The following is a 19,810-nucleotide window of genomic DNA, read 5'->3' on the forward strand; positions in this document are numbered from 1 at the left end:
AGATCAGTCTTTGCAGACTCCGATAGCTTGTGTGTGAGGGTGTGTTAAAGAAAAGTGTATTGCAATATAAAATAATCAATTCTGGCAGGAAACTGCTTGTTAGTTTCACTTCATCTTTCCCACTCTTTATTTGGGACAAATAACAATAGAAAAAGGGGGAAAGGATAAAAAGACTTCCCATCAGTCAGTCAGTGTTGTTGTTTTTTTTATATTCTTGTTTTGTACTTTTACATACATGCACAATATAAGTCCACATTGTCGTTTTTTTAATACAACTTTGATACATACAAAACCTTTACTGATACTTCTGTATTAGATATTAACATTGTTTCAATGTATAGGACAGCCTTGGGTGATCTACTAGTAGTTGATGACACATTACTAGACACTTACAATTCATGTGTGTGTGTGTTCATATTCTATAATAACCAAAATCAAAACCAATAGAATGAAATGTTGAGGTGTAGGATTGACATTACCTTTTCACCATATATCCCTAAATTTTGTGTATTAAAAGAGTACAGCCATCCACTTATCTTTACTTTCACTGTGTAGCAACTGTTATTTTTAGATTTTAGTGGTCTATTGCCACTTTTGCAGACAATTGATTTTTTTTTAAAAAAAGCTGGAAATGTTCCTTTTGAAACTTCAGTAGTTGTTAATCAGGTTAATAAATAAATATATGACAAGTCAGTGACTGCAGTTTTAAATTTTCTTTGAATTATGAAAAATGTCATAAATATTACAATAAAATTATTTGTTATGAACATTGCATGTAGTAGGTTATACACTCCCAAAGCTTGGTTGTGCTGTAGAAATGTCAAATTATGTATTCTTCAGCAACAAATACAGATTAAGAGAACACTGATTTAGAATAAGTGGAATTGCAATTACTCAATTATAGTTTATAACACTTAAGAGTTATCAAGATAGAAAAGCTTCTACTCTTGCTACATAATGTATAAAACTAGTATTTTCTTCATAGTTGTTTTTGTTTAGTGCAAACACAGCAAAAATTATCCAGTATGAAGCACGTTTGTAAAGCAATTTTTGTTTTAGTGTCCAAAGGCTGCAGCATGGTGGCATGCACTTCTCTTTTAGCAGTGGCATTACATGAAATAGATAAATTTTCTTATTAAGTATATGTCCCTTTCATTAGGAAACCCCAGTTAAGCTATAAAATTTGGGAAGTAATAAAGTGTATGTAGAATATTGGTAGTCACTCTTCCTATTTTTTCTATCTTCTCTGTTTAGCTTAGTTAGAAGGTTTCAAAATTTAAGATTTAAACCTCAGCCTTTTCAAACAGAAATTTCCCAGATTATTTTTAAACATATATGCACAATAAATTCAATAACAGAACTCACAGATGATGGTAAGGCACCATAGATGATGGTAAGATTGTGTATTTGATTTTGCCATAGTGGTGTGTGTGAACCTGGTAAGTTGCACTGAGTCACTAATAATGATTAAATATACAATACTATGTTTTAGATCATATATAGATCAAATTATTGTTGTATTAATAACACAAAAAAGGCTATTGAGTCTTTCAGTGATGAGTTGAACCATTTAGTTTATTAAGTAGTTGTATTAACATTATGAAAAGATACTTTTCAGTTGTGACAAGCACCTGCATTTTTTCACTGATTCAAAATTGAGATTCTTCTTGTCCAGAATTTTTATTATTGCAATATTGAAGGCAAGATCATACTCTTCCAGACATGTGCTACAGGAAGCTGTGGTCTGCAATAATAAATACAGTATTCTTATCCTGTCTTCAAAATTGTAATAAAGATAGTGATGTGTCTGATCACATATTGAGAAGTGTCTCACCTACCAATGGATATGTGGTAGCAGTAAAAAGGAGAAGCAACAAGCCAGAATATTAAGGTCTTGCAAGAAAACAGTTCTTAAGAGCCCCCTTTTATACAAAGTCAGACATCCCTACCCTTTGGCAGTCCTGGATTTTCAGTGAAGTCAACACCTTCACAAGATTAACATACATTAGCCATCATGTTTCAATATTTCCCTTTTTCTGTTTGCATGGCTATTAGATGCACGTGGAAAAAATGCCATGCATATCAAAAGGTCTATTTGCATGAGAATTTCCAGTGGAAATGTCCTGTGACCTTTTCCTTGTCTGGGCTGGCTAATCCTATTTGAAATTCCTGCCGTGCTCCTATGGAAGGTCAGTGCACTTGGGAATCAAGTTGCACCTGCTGCAGGGCCTTAGTCTGCTAGCAAAAAATGAAAAAATACCATCATTTCAGAGGAAACAAGTGCAACAGATAACTTCCTGTTGAAAAGGTTTGAAGAAATAGTGGCATATTTAAAAGAAAACAGAATTAAAAAGAGCAACTTCATTCATTTTGCATGGTTACAGCAAATAATGGGAAGTATAATAATAAATTAATTTGTATCACAATTTACACCACTACTGTGTTTCCTGACGTATATTGAAGTACTAATTTACATGGTGGTACTTTTTCTTTCAAACCTATATCTCAAAACTGTTATCCTAATTACATGCTCAACACTATACTTCATATATATATATATATATATATATATATATATATATATATATATATATATATATATATATATAAATTGCATTTTCTCAAATGTGTTTTTCTGTATTATTTATACTGTATATAATATAATCAACTTAATAAAAATTAAGCAGCAGTAATAACAGCAATAACAATGAAGGAAAATCAGTGGCTTTCTCTCAGACAAACCTTAAATACTTTTGAGGGACTTGATTCAATTCAAGGGGAAGGAAAAGGGGAAGGTGACTTTTGTGATTCCAGATCATAAACACGCAGATTGGGTTGGTGTTAATGAAATAGAAACCTATCTCATGAAACATTCAGAGGCAAAGCTGTTTTCCTCATGCTTCAGCTAAAAGTGTTGGTTTTTTCCCTTTGATTATGGAGAAGAGATGTACATCTAGCTTTACCAACAGGCACAAGCTACTTGTACAGTAATATTTATAGGTATATTTATAAATATTACAAATTGTTGTAAGGAAGTGAACAACTTCAGTGTCCATTTGCTGATCAGAAGAAAAGATGAAATCCAAGAATGAATTACAGTATATGCCAGGTTTCATCAGAAATGGGGAATGAGAAACTTTTTTTCCCTGAAGAGAAAAATAGATAAAAATATTTTCCAAAATAGAGAAGAGTGTCCTTTTCCAAAGTTTGCACAACCCATGGCAAATTGTCTTCTGTAAGGAACAGAAAAAAAGTTGTATAAATATCAACGAATAGAAAAATGCCTTTCCAAAGTTAGAGGAAATTCTTCCATCCTTTGCTACTTGCTGAATCAGTTAATTAAAGAGTTGAAGATAATGAGGTTCATTTGAAGCTTTCTGTGAAAATGTAGGACATGGCTTACTTGAGCTTATGAGGGATAAGGAGTTATACAATATATTTTATGTATATTGTTGTATGTTCTGCACTGCATCATATAAAACAAATGTAAGTATCCCAGAAGAATTTTGCTGATCAGACCAAAGACCTGTTCAGTGAATCTTTATGTTCCCACATAGATGCCAACAAAAACACCATAAACAGGACATTAACATAAAGAACATCTCTATATTCAATATAATATTGAATATACTATATTCAATCTTGGAGATACTAACATAGCTATAATGATAAATAGTAGCCACTGTAGCTTATCACCCTTAAATTTGTATGATCTACTTTTAAAGCTGTCTGGTACATAGACAGCTTGTGGAATGAATTTGCTTCGTCTGCTGACAGCATGCTACATACTTATTCACACTGATATCATTTGGAATTAATGGTATAGGATGTTGTTGCAGTTTTGTTGAACAAAGTGGTAGGAATGAAAATGATTTGGAGGGCTGAATTCATGTGTGCCTATAAAAAAACAAACAAACCTGCAACTTACATATTGTATGATTTTCTCATTGTAAACACTTTTACTTTCTGACATTTATCTTAATTAGGCAAATAATAGATCTGTTAGCCAGTTCAGATTAAATATAATTATTTGGAAAATATATGGATGCAGAAACTAAAACATAAAATTAATGAGAGTGAAAATAAAACCTCAAATGCTACATCTAAATGCAGTTTTAGGGAAAAAAAAACTAATCGATGTTTTATTTGAAAATATGCTTTTGAGAGGTTCTATCTGAGGGGTACATGCTTTGCCTGGCTTTGCCTGTACTTTGACAACTGGAAATAATTCTTTGATTCCCATAGATGGGTTTTAGCAGCTATTTAAATGGATTTGGGATGGGGGGAATTACCATCACAACTGTATATAAAATGATTGATTCATTTTTATATACATTTATTCTTCATTAACCAGAAAACTTTAAATATATTTATAAACAGAATAAGCTAAAATTTACTCCACTGTATTCTGAGAAATAACTTTAATACAGAGATTGTTAAAGAGGGAAAGTGAAGGAAAAAGATAAATCAGTTATAACATTTTTCAATTAGCTTAAAAAACCAATTTGTCAGAAATCTGTATAATCCTTATAACAGTGTAATCATCCACCTGTAGTTGGATGATAAAAATGAATATCTTTTTAAAAAGTATGTATAAGGAGACTATTTGTCTGAAATCTGGTTGATAGTACTTAGACTTTGAAACTGTGTGTGTATGACTGAAAAGAGTTGTTGTAAGAGATGTCCATCTGGGTTCAGTTCCAAGTGGGGAGAAAGACACTGGAAACATGAAGGCTGCTTGGAAGGATGGTTTAATGGTGAACAGGACGTCATCGGTTTGATGTCCTGGATAGCTAACCACATAGAGTGGAGAGTGAGTGTTATTTATACCCTCTCTTGAGCTTTGAGCTTGAGCTTCCTGTTCCTGTGGCAAGGGCATGTATCCTATTGGTTGCAGACTCCTATGTGGAGTCATGTTTATCTGAATCAAGTTTGATTGGACCTTGCTGGGTGATGTAATGAAGAGGCTTGGTTGTGTCATGTGGTGAGCTCTGCTGATAGATAATCCTATTATTTCCTGGAGGATCATGTCTTAATCCCATCACCCTGGAGCTGAGGTCTTTTGTTTTGTTGATAGGCTGGCGCAGTCTTAATGTGCACCAAATATCTGTTGGGGTCAGGAAGCTGCTCTTTGTCTTTAAAAACCTGTTTCTCCTTTTCTTATCCAGGGAAATATAATATTCTGCCCTTTTAATATTTCCTAAAATATTTCATTGTTCTAGGGGTGAGTGCTAATTTACTTCATAGTTATAGAAGATAACAATTGTTGTATAAAGTCTTTTTTCCCCCAGCTTGAGATTTCTTCTTTAAGTACCGTTGGACAAAACCCAAACCAAATATCTTTATCATTTCTGCTGTTACAATTTTGTCACAGGAGCTACTCAGAGAGAGAATAGAATAGAATAGAATAGAATAGAATAGAATAGAATAGAATAGAATAGAATAGAATAGAATAGAATAGAATAGAATAGAAACAGAGTTGGAAGGGACCTTGGAGGTCTTCTAGTCCAACCCTCTCCTTAGGCAGGAAACCTTGTATCATTTCAGACAAATGATTATCCAATCTCTTCTTTAAAGTTGTATATCCAGTGCATATTCAACTTCTGGAGGCAAGTTGTTCCACTGATTAATTGTTCTAACTGTCAGAAAATTTCTCCTTAGTTCTAGGTTGCTTCTCTCCTTGATTAGTTTCCACCCATTGCTTCTTGTTCTGCCCTCAGCTGCTTTGGAGAATAACTTGACTCCTTTTTCTTTGTGGAAGCCCCTGAGATATTGGAATACTGCTATCATGTTACCCCTATTCCTTCTTTTCATTAAACTAGACATACCCAATTCCAGCAACTGTTCTTTATATGTTTTAGCCTCCAATCCCCTAATTATCTTTGTTGCTTTTCTCTGCACTCTTTCTAGAGTCTAAACATCTTTTTTACATGTGGCGACCAAAACTGGATGCAGCATTTCAAGTGTGGCTTTATAAAGTGGTATTAACACTTCACGTGATCTTGATTCTATCCCTCTGTTTATGCAGCCTAGAACTGTGTTGGCTTTTTTGGCAGCTGTAGCACAGTGCAGCTTTCAAAAAATGATGGTAAACTAGTTAGAAAAAACAACTAATTGCATATGCTTTATGTTTTTTCAGTGTATGGTTTTAAAACATTGTATTTAACAAAACTTCAGTTCTCCTAAAAGCTGTAAAGACTCTTAGCACTTTGTAACAACCATATTAATGCTTGCAAAAACACTAAAATCCAACCTGCAGGGTGCAATAACCTTGCAAAGGCCAGGCGACAAAGCTAGGACATTAGGCTAGCCTAGTGAGTCATTACAGCAGCTTGTAAATTGGTTGCTGCTAGCTATGGGTTGAAAAGTTAGACATTGGAGGTGCTGTGGAGTACATGGACTCATTAGCATTTCAATGAGACCTGCTTGTTGACTCTGTGCCCAGCACTTGGGTAGCTCCCATCAGAATCTTTCTTTGTTGGTTTTAACTCCGGTCAAGTCCACTTGCCACAAGAAGGGAGTTAGGCACATTTAGTTTGTTTAGTCAGGCAGAACACTCAACAGGAAGGAAGGAAGGGAGGAAAGAGGAAAGGGATTCTCGGCCTTGCCATTGTCTGGGCAACAGGACTGAAGCAGCCACAATCATTTCTAGTCTGTAAGGTGCACTTCAATCCCTTACAAATCCTCTCAATGTGGAGCAAGAGAGCCCAGACAGGGACAGATGGTGTAACCCTCTCAGTCTTTTCTTGTTTTGATTTTGTTTTGAAGTAAAGAAAATGGGGTATTCTTGCTTCCTTTCTCAGTGATATCACTGGAAAAAAAAAAGAGAGAATATCCCAGATTTCTAGGTAGCTTATTCTTTAGGGTTTTAAGATGATTGGCCTGCGACAAATTCTTGGTTTTTCTCTCCAGCAAACTACTGGAAACAATTGCATAAGAAGTTATCGAACCTTTGTGAAAGATCATGATGATGCTACTCAGCTGCCATTATCTACTAAATTCTGTCTGTCAGAGGAATCATTCTGGCCTGCTCCACTATAGTTCACTGTAATAATTTGGAACTGTATTGTCATTTTTTACTGACCCATTTCCCATCTGTTGTTTAATGCACTTAATTATGATGATGTTTAGAATCTATGTCAAAGAACTGTTAGCAAAAAGAGAAAATAGATATCAAGACATTAAGTTTCAACAAGATTCAAAGAAAGGTGTACTTTAAAGTCAGAATTATTGAAAGGAAACTATAAAATTCAGCTATAAGATTAATAATCTAATTTTATGGGCAAAAATTCTATTAGGCAACTACTTAGCTCCTCCTCCAAGCTTAATGTAGAATGTATTAAAAGTCAAACTTGTTTTTCAAACAGTCCGTCATTATGTTGTTCATAGAAGTTAATGAGCTATCTTGCACTAGAATTTAAATATATATCTTGTATATGAAGCTAATTTTGTTGGGGAAGACATGTGAGACTGTCACTCTTTAAGTTTCATTTTTCCCAGCAAAATCTTCATCAGGATCATTGAAGTGCAAATTATAATATGAGGCCCCTTTCATCAAATCCAGCAATGGAGAGTAAAATCATGGCACCCCCATTTTTTAATAGCAGTAAGAAAATAGTTATCTTGCTACATTGAAATTGCTGGGAGAGAAAGAAACTTTGCATAGCTATGTATAGCTGCTGTCCATGTGTAGACTCTAATCTGTCACCCAGCACAAGCCAGAACTCCTGGGGCCCAGAACAATAGTGTCTACTTTGTTTAAAGCTGTGTCTTCTGTTGTTGCTTCCACTGAACAATTAGATGTCTGCTTTTTTTTCAGGGTGTGTGTGTGTGTGTGTTTTTTTTTTTTTTTTACAAATCTCTTCCACACCTTTCATTTGTATATATCAAAGGCCCTGAAAAGTGTATATTTATAAAATCTACAGTGAAATGTACAGCAGTTAAGGGTCACATGATGTCTGCTGTTAGAAATCTTAATCTGTAAACCTTATATGCATATAGGTTTCCATAATATTAGCAAGGATGAAAAATAGTACACCTACAGCACTTACATGAACAGCTGTTTCTTAATCAGACATTTTACAAATAGATGAAATATACCAAAGTAGCTTAGAAAAGCCATTAAAAAAGTATTGGGTTTTTTTGTTTGCATTATATTATTTTGATGGCCTAGTAAGAATTAAACTTCCTTTGCTATGTGAAATAACTTTTTAAAGAATTTTTATGGATTTTAAGTAATGGAACATGAATGGAAGAATTTTCCAGACTTTTTAAAGATTTGTAGTTATGTATCTAATTACTGATTTTTGCCTGGCTTCCCATTAAACATGAGAACAACATGGTAAAGTTGCCATTTACATTTTGTGTACCAAAGTGATTAGAAGCAACTGTGCCTAAATATTAGGACTGTATAGTGCTCTGGACAACATTATGGGTTGGGATGCTTGTATAAGTCTGCATCTCTCCGTCTCCCCCCCACTCTCATCTATCTATGTCTATCTCTTGTCTCTGTGTGTAAATAATGTTATGATCTTGTTTAACATTACTAGCCGTCCAGGACCACATGCGGCCCATGGACTGGACATGCCTGCTTTTGATAGTTAGCCTTAAGAGTGAATTTCTGTTTCAATATGCTGGATTATAAGATTTCTATTAAATATAGTTTTCAAATATATGTTATATAGAAGGGTTATTTTTCAAATTCACTATTGTGACCAGGATGGGCTGGATCCAGATAAAGGATGGCTTAATAAGTCTGGATGAAGGACACTTTACTGTTTGGAAACAGAGAGTAACCAACCTGATGTCTGTGAAGAAATTCCAAATGTTAGAATGTGAAAATTTTAGATAAAAGTCACATGATTTGTAGGAGGACTGTAGCAGGATGACTGTGACAGGAAAAATGAGGCTGGAAGCTCATTGGGAACTTTCATGTAGGAGCAAAATAGGTGGATTTAATGGGCATTTGCTATCTGCTGTCTGTATGTGTCCATATGCTGTGGTGGTTAAAAAAAAGTCAAGAAGGCAGTTGTGAAAATGGGATAAAGGTTCTTCCTTGTTTTTGGATGTTTCGTGAATTCAATACTCCTTAAAACAAGGTGGAAAATTGATTGCACTGCAAGGCCTCCATCTTAATTTTTTATTATTATTCCACTGAGCATTTAATTGGGGAGGCATGAGGTTTGGTAAAAAAAAAAAGCAAAAAATGAGACATTATACCAAATGTTTGGGAACCCTGCAATGAAAGGTATAGATTTAGCCAAGATATGTTTTGTGGCAGAATGTTAGACATTTGTTTAACAGATTGTTCCACTTAATATACTAGAAACTCACACTATTCAGGAAATGAGGTTTTGTTTTTTAAGTCAACACTGTGTATAGATATAGGCAGACTGTACATACAGATGCTATTCTAAACTACCAAGTGTTTCTTTCTGTGAGTATTGCTGCTTCCCTTATTACTGGTTCTGTGAAGGCTCTGAATTCATTTCTTTCAGATGAAACTTACTGTGTTTCCTACTGACTTGCAGTATAAGCCTATTTGATCTCCCAGATACACTTTCCTTCTGCTGAGGGTGAGATCAGTGCAGATCCTCAATCAGCCTGGTTATCCCAGGACCACCCATATCTTCTATGACAACAGCTGGCATTGCACTTCTCCGAATCCTTTCTCATAAATATGAATATGCCATATTACTGGGAAGACTGTTGGAGAGAGATAATTCCGGGGAGTTTTATTGTTTATAGGCTAATGACATTATACAGAAAATTTTACTATAAATACTTTGAAAAGATTAAAATTGGATTTTATAGCTAAATAAGTATAACTACCATACTTCCATCAAGAATGGTTAATCAAACTATTAGCTATTTATTGAACAAGCTCAACTACATACATCTGCAAAACAGAATAGCTTGGATGGATTTCTTTCCAACTCTTTCTTTCAGAGTTGGAGTCTCTGTCAATTCAGAAAAATGAGTGAAGAGGAGCCAGACAAATATAGAGGCCAGACAATCAAAGCTTTTATCTTTTAGATCTTGCAGATGGGCCTTCTGATCAAATGACTAACAACTGCTGCCAGATCAGCAAGTAGCAACCACAAAACACCTGTCCTTACTTAAGTCTTTTACATTTGCAGCTCTTCCTGTAAATTGTATTTATATCTCTTCCATGTTTAGCCTTATTGTATTCAGCTCTCACTTACATGAATGAGAATCAAAGGCTTCAGTGGAACATCGCAGGTGACGATGACACAATATAAACATGTTACATATCACATAATGAAATGGCAGCTTTCTATTTTGGTTTCTTCGGTATCAAAATACTCCCTTAAATGAAAAGCAAGTCAATCTGCTGCATTTCTCTTGAATTTCATTCATGCAAGTTTTTTTTGTTTTTTTATTTTAATTACAAAACAATGAAGTGTCTGTACTTATGTGATAATTTAACTCTTTAACTCTTTGAGCCACTTCCTCTAAAGTAAAAATAGTAGTTCTCCATTTTACTGAAAATATAAAACTACAATATATTTAAGAATCAGCAATTTGCTAAAAATGATAGCTTCAAAAAGAAAGAAAAAAGACATATTTAACATGAGGAATAATTAATACGAAATACCAGCTGAGATGATCATTATCTAACAGGCCAAAGATCTTTGATTATCTTAATTTAGAACTCAAGAAAGGACTAGGTGTTCAGAAATTATAAACACTGTGGTTGAAATAAATAGAACAGGGGTGTCAAACTCGCGTTGTCATGTCATCACATGACATATTGTGACTTTCCCCCCCTTCGCTAAAATGGGGTGGGCATGGCCAGCATGTGATGCATCTGGCCCGCGGGCCGCAAGTTTGACACCCCTGAAATAGAACATACAGTCATTCAATTAAACGGATTAACAATATATTCCAATTTATAGCTACTTGTGAAGGAAGTATATAGCTTCTATGCAGAACATTATAACATATAGTAAGATTTCAGTTAAGCTTTTTTGGGGGAGTTAGTTTCCTATGCATCAAGAATGCTCATACCACTTTTTAACTATGGTGAAACATTGAATTGGTTATTCCTCCACCTTAAATTTTAAATAATATGGTCTATGTGTCTTTTCAGAATACAGCTTTTTAGAAAAAGATTGTCATATTTATGGCAGCTAAGTTTATCAGCGTGCAACTATCTCCTAAATAAAGCCCTTTATACTCAGGGGAGTATATTTCTGAGAAGCATTCTGGGTAGATGGAAAAGCTGTCAGGCCCTATTTATGAGTTTCTGAGAATTATTGGAAGAAAGAAATTGGCCCAGGGGACGAATCTGGAGATTCTACATTGTACCTTATAGTTGTCTCATCTTCTCTAACATCCTGATGCTGCTATCACCCATGAGTCTAATTCTTTAAAGTCTTCCTGTAATTCTGAATGAGGCATTTAATTTAATGATTTAGCATTTTCATTAGTTGGCTAATGAATAATAATACAGAAAAAAAAATATTTTTGAGACCTAGTAGAAACTGGCAGAGTTAAAAGCATTTCAGGTTTTTGTTGTTTTGGAAGGGAGGCTTCCTCTTAGCACACGCTTTTTGTGACCAGAGGGCATAGAGTCTGTCTGAATCACTCATACAGCCTCCTACAACTTTACTGAAGTGCTGCTGGTTACACAAGCATTTTTCTTTTCCTTTCTCCCCCGACAGCCTAAAGGCACTGGCCAATGTCTTCTTGCATAGTCCTGTACTCTTTCTGTTCACTGAAAATGGCTTGCAATGGCCACAGAAATAATTCAACATCTTCCTCCACACCATTTCTTTAATCTGCTTGTGCCGAAGCAAAGCCCATAAACTTCACAAAGCCTTATTCCAAGATAACCACAAGTTAGTAGTCTTCTACCTTTTACTGTTCGGTTTTACTTTTGACTTTACTGTTGAAGTGATTGTTTGTAAAATTATGGGGTTTTTTGCTTCTAGTTCTCTGCATAAAACTGCTGTCTGGAGTTATAAAATGTGCAGTGTCTATAATCAGCTCAGGCTGGAAATGTTTTCTTTGTTGCTGGAAAAAGAGAGCAAGGGAGCGAACACGAGAACTAGCTCATACCTTAAGGTCTTGTTACTAGGCAACAGTGTTCCATTTGCCAATTGCCACCATTTCCTTCTTACCGTATTACAGGCCTTATTATTAACATTTAGTTCAGAGAGATTGCTGTCATTATGTGAAGTAACTTCCTTTTGAGGTTACTCATTAACCTTAGGTATTTTACTGTGTGATTATAATTGCCAAATACCTTTGGCATGGAAAAACTTTTCAAGATTTGGGAAGAGAGAGAGAGAAAAAAATTCTGTTTAATGTTTTTCTTCTCTTCTTTTTGTTCCATGACTGCTAAACAACATTGGATTGCAAATTATTATATGCGAACATATCAACAAATGTGAATTTAAAATGGTTTTGAAGACAATCATTGATTACCCCACCAACAAAAGATAGCTTGTCTAATCTCTAGGGCCCTGCCCCTTGGAAATTATTATGCAATCCTGAGCATGTATACAGGACTAAAGCTTAGTCCCAAGTAAGTATGCACTGGATTGCATTATTTTAATTGCTTCCTATTTTATATTGTGATGCTCAAGTTATATGATAACCCTTTCCAGCACTTAGATTGTAGATTCGAAGATCAGATCACTTGCTTAATGGGATTCTTAAATCTACACTAAATGTAATAACTATATTTTAAATATCAGTTTAGATTTTTAAAAAATGTTTGGATCCATTGCTATAATTACATTTACACATTGTCTTAGACAGATCTCTGTACATAAGTCTTTTTTCTATTTGTCCTTGTGTATAAATGCATCAACATTCCTTCTAATTTAATACTTTTTACAGGCTACAGGAAGCTTCTGAAACTGAGATTCTTGGCTATGCCTGCCATGGGGGTCAATGGGGAAATATATATCATATTCAGGAAATTAATAGTCAAGAGATAGAAATACTTTATATTTTCCATTTTTTTATTTAAAACAAAAGTGCTCATTTTGAAAGAGAATTGGATCAGCTTTCTTCTGAAGTACCTTAGCATTGCCATATAGGGAAAGTAATTTCAAAATGCCTCCTTGTATGAATAGAATGGGAAAAATAAACATATTTCATTTAAAATGTACAGTTATCTATCAATAAAGCCAACATCTGGAATAAGAATAGACAATAATACATCCAGACAATCTGGAAGTAAAGTTGAAAAATATCATAATTACCTAATCCTTAAAGAATCAAGTATTGCCAGTAGTGATATGAAGTTCATACTACCTAGTTTAACGGCAATAAAAAGATGAGTAGCAATGATATTAAATTAAGTTGATTTAAATTAACTAAAATGTAGTTTTTATTTTATTTTTGTCCTGACACCACCTACTTTTTGTAATTTGGTCCAATCACACTACTATGCTTCAAGGGATTTTCCTTGGATTGTGAATCCACATCTAGAAATAACCCACATAAAAGAAATTAATCCATATAAATGTCCCAAGAGATATTTCAAAGGGTATTGGACATTAATAATGCAGATATATCACTAGAAATTGGCAAAATTGAATCTTGTTTATTATATTGTATTATATTATATTGTTTGTCTCTAGAAATTAAATATTCAAAGTGGCTTGACTATGCCATCTATAGAAAGCTTTTGGAATAGTGTTTTGTTATTACATTTGTGCTATTTTTCCCTCCCTTCTCCTTTTTAGTGCTGGTGCTTTACAAATGTTAACCATCATGTTTTGGTGACCCTTTCTTCAAAGAAGACAAAAAAATAGAAAATGACAAATGAGATTGTGAAGGAGTAAAGTTGGGATTGCTGCCTGCCTTCAAAAGTAGTTGCAAGCATGCAGGTCCCATCCCCCAACTTCCCTCAGGCATGCAATCATTCCCTCATACTCACAGGTATCCAAGTCTGCAGTCTACCTACTGGTTAACTGAGCCACACCTTGGTCATTTTCAAGGACTTACAATGTCTAGAGAGAGCGTCACCCACCCAGACCTCTCAGTTTACCAAAGAAAATGTTAAAACAGTATGCGTTTAGGAGGTGGGGCTGGAATAGAAAAGGTGAAAAGCAAATGGCCTACATATGAGGAAGGAGAGGCAATGGCAGGTATTACAAACAGGCAAGGGAATGACCATTCAATTGACAGAACCAAAAACTATGGTGAGCAGCATATCCTGGTGGAACTCCAGCTTGGAGCTTTGCCTGCAGCTTGGCAGTAACTAAATGAAGCAACCACACTTAAATAGCACCCCATTCCAACTGGTGCAAGAATGTTGGGAAAAAGGCAAAGATTATATGTTATTTTAAAGATTTTCAGAATTTTAAAGGAATAAGTCTAAGTATTAAAAGACATATTTGTGTGGCAACATCACCTTGCAAAGGCTAGGAAAGTGGAGTTGACCTAGAGCAGTAGCCAGTTTTTGGAGAAGGTATGTGTTGCAATAAAGTATTTTGTATAGATTTGTTGCACTGTGGTGTATCCAGTCCTTGGAAAGCAAAGAACCCTAACAGATATTGCTTTCAAATGTGGGAATTATGTATGTAGGTTAATTTCTAATTAATCTCTCACTGGAGGGCTAATGCAGTCATAAAAAGAATTTATAAATTTTCTCTTTATATGTTAAAAGTTAAAAAATGCAACATGGATTTTATCATGTTTGTATGCTTTCAGTGATAGCATTTGCATAATGTTGACTATTGTTTTCTTTTGACAATGAAAGTTGGCAGAACATATGGTATGAGCTATTTCTCTTTTAAAACTGCATCCATTGATCCTTTACTTTACCTTCTTACACTTATACCATATAAGCTGCAGATCCACAGGGATTTACTTCTTCCTTCTAGGATAATCTGGGTTGCAGTTTAACAGCAAGTTTGTTTCCTCAGCTGCCTGACTCACAGTTTATCTGATTCACATTGACCCCTTAGTTTAGAATGAGCCAATTTATTTGCTTGTGCTAATTAGATTGCTTAGAAAAAAATATAACTAATCTATAAAGAGGTCAGCCTTTTGATCGTTTGTTATCAGGAAGTCGAAAATCTACAATATCTTTTGGGATCTGTGGAGCATAGAGTATATTATTAATATTTTGTTACTACTTTTGCTCATGTTTGTTGTTCTAAAATCTGAATGAGAAGAGGCTGTTTCTCTAGTCTCTGGAAGAAATATTGTCAGGATTAACAAGCAAATTAATTAACTATTCTGTAAAAATCCGGAATCCCCTTTGCTTAGCAACAATGCTGACGGCATCTAAGTCTTGTTTAAATACTTACTTGAATGTGACTGTTGATTGGGACTTTTTCAGTGCTTAAAAAAAATCTCACAAAAGCAAGTGATAAAAATGTTATGTAGTTAGTGCCATTTTTATTTTTACTTTAATGGTACATGACCCTACTACATGTCTAACAAATTTGAGTATGCTACATACAAAAACTTGAAAGGAACAGGAGAAAAAAAACTTCATCATGTTTAATTATAAAAGAAATTTATGAAGTAATACTGGACATGGTTTGTTTTCCTAGTCTAAGACCCCATCAAGTTATTGTAGTCTCTTCTTGCCATATAGGAGTCCCACAGAAGAAAATGCATTTCTATTTAATTAGGAGCTACGCCAGAAGCTAAGTTCAATGTCCAGTTTCCAGAGATTGCTAGTAGTACTTTATTGAATGCTTCAGAGAGATTGGAAAAAAGTATTCAGCTCAGGATAATAAGCTATTTGAAGCATTGCTCAGTACTGTATATGAATTAAGGAACTTAAAAAGCTGATATGTCACTGTCATTAATATTTTCTCTTCACACTCCATCTCTAACCAGGCTTTGTCTTCACATCCTGTCTTGTGCCTTTATAAGTCCCATATTTGTATTCAATTCATGTTGATTATTTCCCTGTGCAAACAGTATGAGCTGGTTCTTATGCAATGGGCAAACAATTTTATTGATTTCCTGGTAGGGGCATTAAGGTGTATAAAGTTCCTCAGATGCCATAACATAATTGCTGTATATTAAGTATATAGCATTTCTTTCTTTTGCAGTTAGATTAATTTACTAATGAGGTGCAAGATTTTGATTACTATATAGAGTCTTTTAGAATTAGATACTAAATTATAACAGACACCAGCAAATAAGAAATATAGAAAAAATATTAAATGTAACAGCAGTTTCAAGCATAACTGAATTAGAATGATTACTTAAACAAATGAAGATTATATGGACTATATTTTAGAAAGACAACAGCTTTGAAATTTGTTCCTGTAGTTTTTGGTCAAGAGATGTACTGCTGACACTAATGGTTTATAAGGTGAACTCCCCCCCCCATGAATGAGCTCATAAACCATGTGGTTCAAAGGTTGAAAAAATTTCAAAGACAAACTTTATCATGTTTAAATTATGTAATGCAGTTGGATTAACAACAACTGTCCAATAACACCTTTGCTGACATGATCTCATATACTATTGAAAAGTAATTTCTCTGTAATTATAAAGTTACAATCTATGATACATAGACTTGATGACCTGACTCAATTTTGCTCCAAATATATATGGTAGCTTAGGTTACCTCATTGTTCCTAGCAAAATATTGGAGTATCTAATGTATAAAATCTTGCTCAAGAGATGTTCTATTCAAGTTCTGTCTTTGATCAATCAATGAAAAAAAGTTGAATTATAATTGACAACTTATTTTGATCTTTGAAAGATCTTGGGAATATAGGATCAAGAATCTCCAGAGTTAAGAAATTCTGCATACTATATCAATAGACAATATTAACTGCTTAATATGAGTTTAATGAAATAATTTCAGCAGGTATTTGGAAAAAAAAGAATATTTTATATAACAAAATCATTTTTTGTGGGAAATTGAGGTATATTCAAACATATTATGATGGCATATGATTATTACAGCATTTAGCTAATATTTGTCTTTGTTGTGAAACTTGACTATAGGAAATCCTTTAAAAGTGGTAAAATATCTTTTAAAAGAGGTAAAACTTCCTGGGTCCAATAAAATTTGGCTAGAAAGTCAGGGAAATAAGAGCATATTATTTCTGGCCTGTTTACCGAGAAATACTTTCTATTAGAAAATAGAACTGGACACTTTTTTAAAAAAAATTTTTTATTTGAAAAGTTTTACAAATACATTTTCTCCCCAGTTTCCCCCCCAAAACCCTCCCTAACCCTCCTCTTTTTCCCCCAAGACTTCCACTAGATAAAATCCTAATCAAAAATACATTTTATGAAACTTAAACCTCTCCACCCCCTGTATACTATTTATACCTTCATAAAACTCAATTAATCTATCCCTACATAATACATTCATACCTTACCAACCCTCTATTCTCCTCCCTGTGCACTATACATTTCTACATAATAAACTATTTTACCCCCTATAAACTATACATTTCTACACAACATTCAGCTAAAAGCTATCTGATATTTCCTTGTTTGATATTTATTCTGCACATAATCTATCCACTTTTTCCACTCCCATACATAAATCTCTTGAGTTCGGGCTTTTAGATATGCTGAAATCTTCGCCATCTCTGCAAAACTGGCCATCTTCAAAGTCCATTCTTCGATAGTGGGCATAGCATCATTTTTCCAATATTGACCTATCAATAATCTCGCTGCTGTCACCATATGCAATATCAGCTTTGTTTCACCCAATGTAAAACCCTTAACTATACCCAATAAAAACAATTGTGGAGAAAACTGAAGTTTTTTCTTCAAAACATTTTGCATAACCCACCAAATTTTTATCCAAAAAGCCTTCACTTTCTTGCAAGTCCACCACATATGATAATATGTGGCATCTAAGCAATCACATCTCCAGCATTTTGGTTGAACATTAGGATACATACACGATAATTTCTTAGGATCTAAATGCCACCTATAAAACATTTTATAAAAATTTTCCCTCAAATTCTGCGACTGTGTAAATTTAACATTCTGAACCCATATTTTTTCCCATGTTTCCAACATCATTGGTTCTGCAAAATTTTGTGCCCATTTTATCATACAATCTTTAACCAGTTCATTTTCCGAGTCTTTTTCTAACAAGACATTATAAACCCTCTTAATGTGCATTGGACCTTTCTCTTTTATATGTCTAACCAATTCTTCTTCATGCATCATCATACCAGTTTTTTTGGTCTTCTTTCCATCTCAATTGAAGTTGATTATACTGTAACCAAGTTAAATTAATTCCTTCTTCCAACAGTATTTCTAATGTCTTTAGTTGCCATCTGCCCCCATCCATAAAAAGAACTTCTTTATATAACCCCCCCCCCCCGAGTGACATTATATTTGTATTCCACATGATATGACCAAGATCCAACCATAACAGTATTTTGTAATCCCATTTGAATCGGTGCTTCTTCCAAACTCTCATCAAAGAGTTCCTGAGTATGTGGCTTTTGAATACTTTATCCACTTTGTTCTCATAGAATAAATATGCATGCCAACCAAATTCAAAATCATGACTTTCTAGGTTCAATATTCCAGTCTTTATCCTTCCAAACCAATCACTTGCTTGCGTCAAAGCTGCTGCTTCATAATATAATTGTAGGTTTGGAAGTTTAAGGCCTCCCCTTTCTGGAACATCTTGCATAATTTTCAGTTTAACTCTTGGCTTTTTCTCATTCCAGACAAACTTATTCAGTCCATTTTGCCATTCTCTCAATTGTTTTTCACTTTTAAGCACCAGAATCATTTGGAACAAAAAGAGAAATCTAGGCAAAACGTTCATCTTAACTGCTGCTATTCTTCCAAGCAACGACAGCTGCAGTTTTTTCCAGATCTCCATATCCTTTTGTATCTCTCGCCACAACACCTCATAATTATTTTGAAATAATTTTATATTTAAATCTGCAACTTGAACTCCTAAATATTTAACTTTTGATACTATTTCAAAGCCTGCCTTTCTTTCAAGTTCCTACTTACGATCTTGTGTCATATTTTTAACAATCATCTTAGTCTTTTTCTGGTTCAATCTAAATCCTGATATCATACCATATTCTTTTATAATGTCTTTCATCTGAATTATTGATTCCATCGGCTGTGTTAGGGTAACAACCAGATCATCTGCAAATGCCCTGGTCCTATAATCCTCATGCCTAATAGCTATGCCATGTAATGAATTTGAATCCCGTATTGTATTCAACAAGACTTCTAAATTGTTAGAATAAATAACAATGGGGATAGAAGACAACCTTGTCTTGTTCCTTTTTCAATACTAAAATTTGTAGTCAAACTTCCATTAATAATAATTTGAGCTGTTTGTTGTTGATAAATTGCTGAGACCGCCTGTATAAACTAATCCCCAAAGTCCATTTTTCTCGAAGTCTTTAATAGAAAGTTCCAATCCACTCTATCAAAGGCCTTCTCCCCATCCAAAAACACCAGCACTGCAGATATCTGTTTATTCTTCTCAAGATAGTCCAATAAATTTATTATTTGCCTAACATTATCCTTCATGTATCTGCCTTCTATAAATCCTGCTTGGTCATGATGAACCTCTTGAATAACTGGCATTAACCTGTTGGCTAATACTTTTGCAAAAATTTTGTAATCATTGTTCAGAAGAGATATTGGTCTAAAATTCTCAGGTTTTTTAGGACCTGCTTGCTCTTTCGGTATCAATGAAATATAAGCTGCTTTCCATGAAGGAGGTATTTCCCCCCCTTGTTGTATACTACAAAATAAGTCTTTAAGATGTTCAATCATTTCTGCTTGTAGAGTTTTATAGTACACCGCAGTTAAACCATCCGTCCCTGGTGCTTTAGCTGTTTTC

The sequence above is a fragment of the Pituophis catenifer genome, unplaced genomic scaffold (genome assembly GCF_029215685.1).
Source record: "Pituophis catenifer annectens isolate HBS135680 unplaced genomic scaffold, rPitCat1.0.hap2 SCAF_8, whole genome shotgun sequence".
Taxonomy (NCBI): domain Eukaryota; kingdom Metazoa; phylum Chordata; class Lepidosauria; order Squamata; family Colubridae; genus Pituophis; species Pituophis catenifer.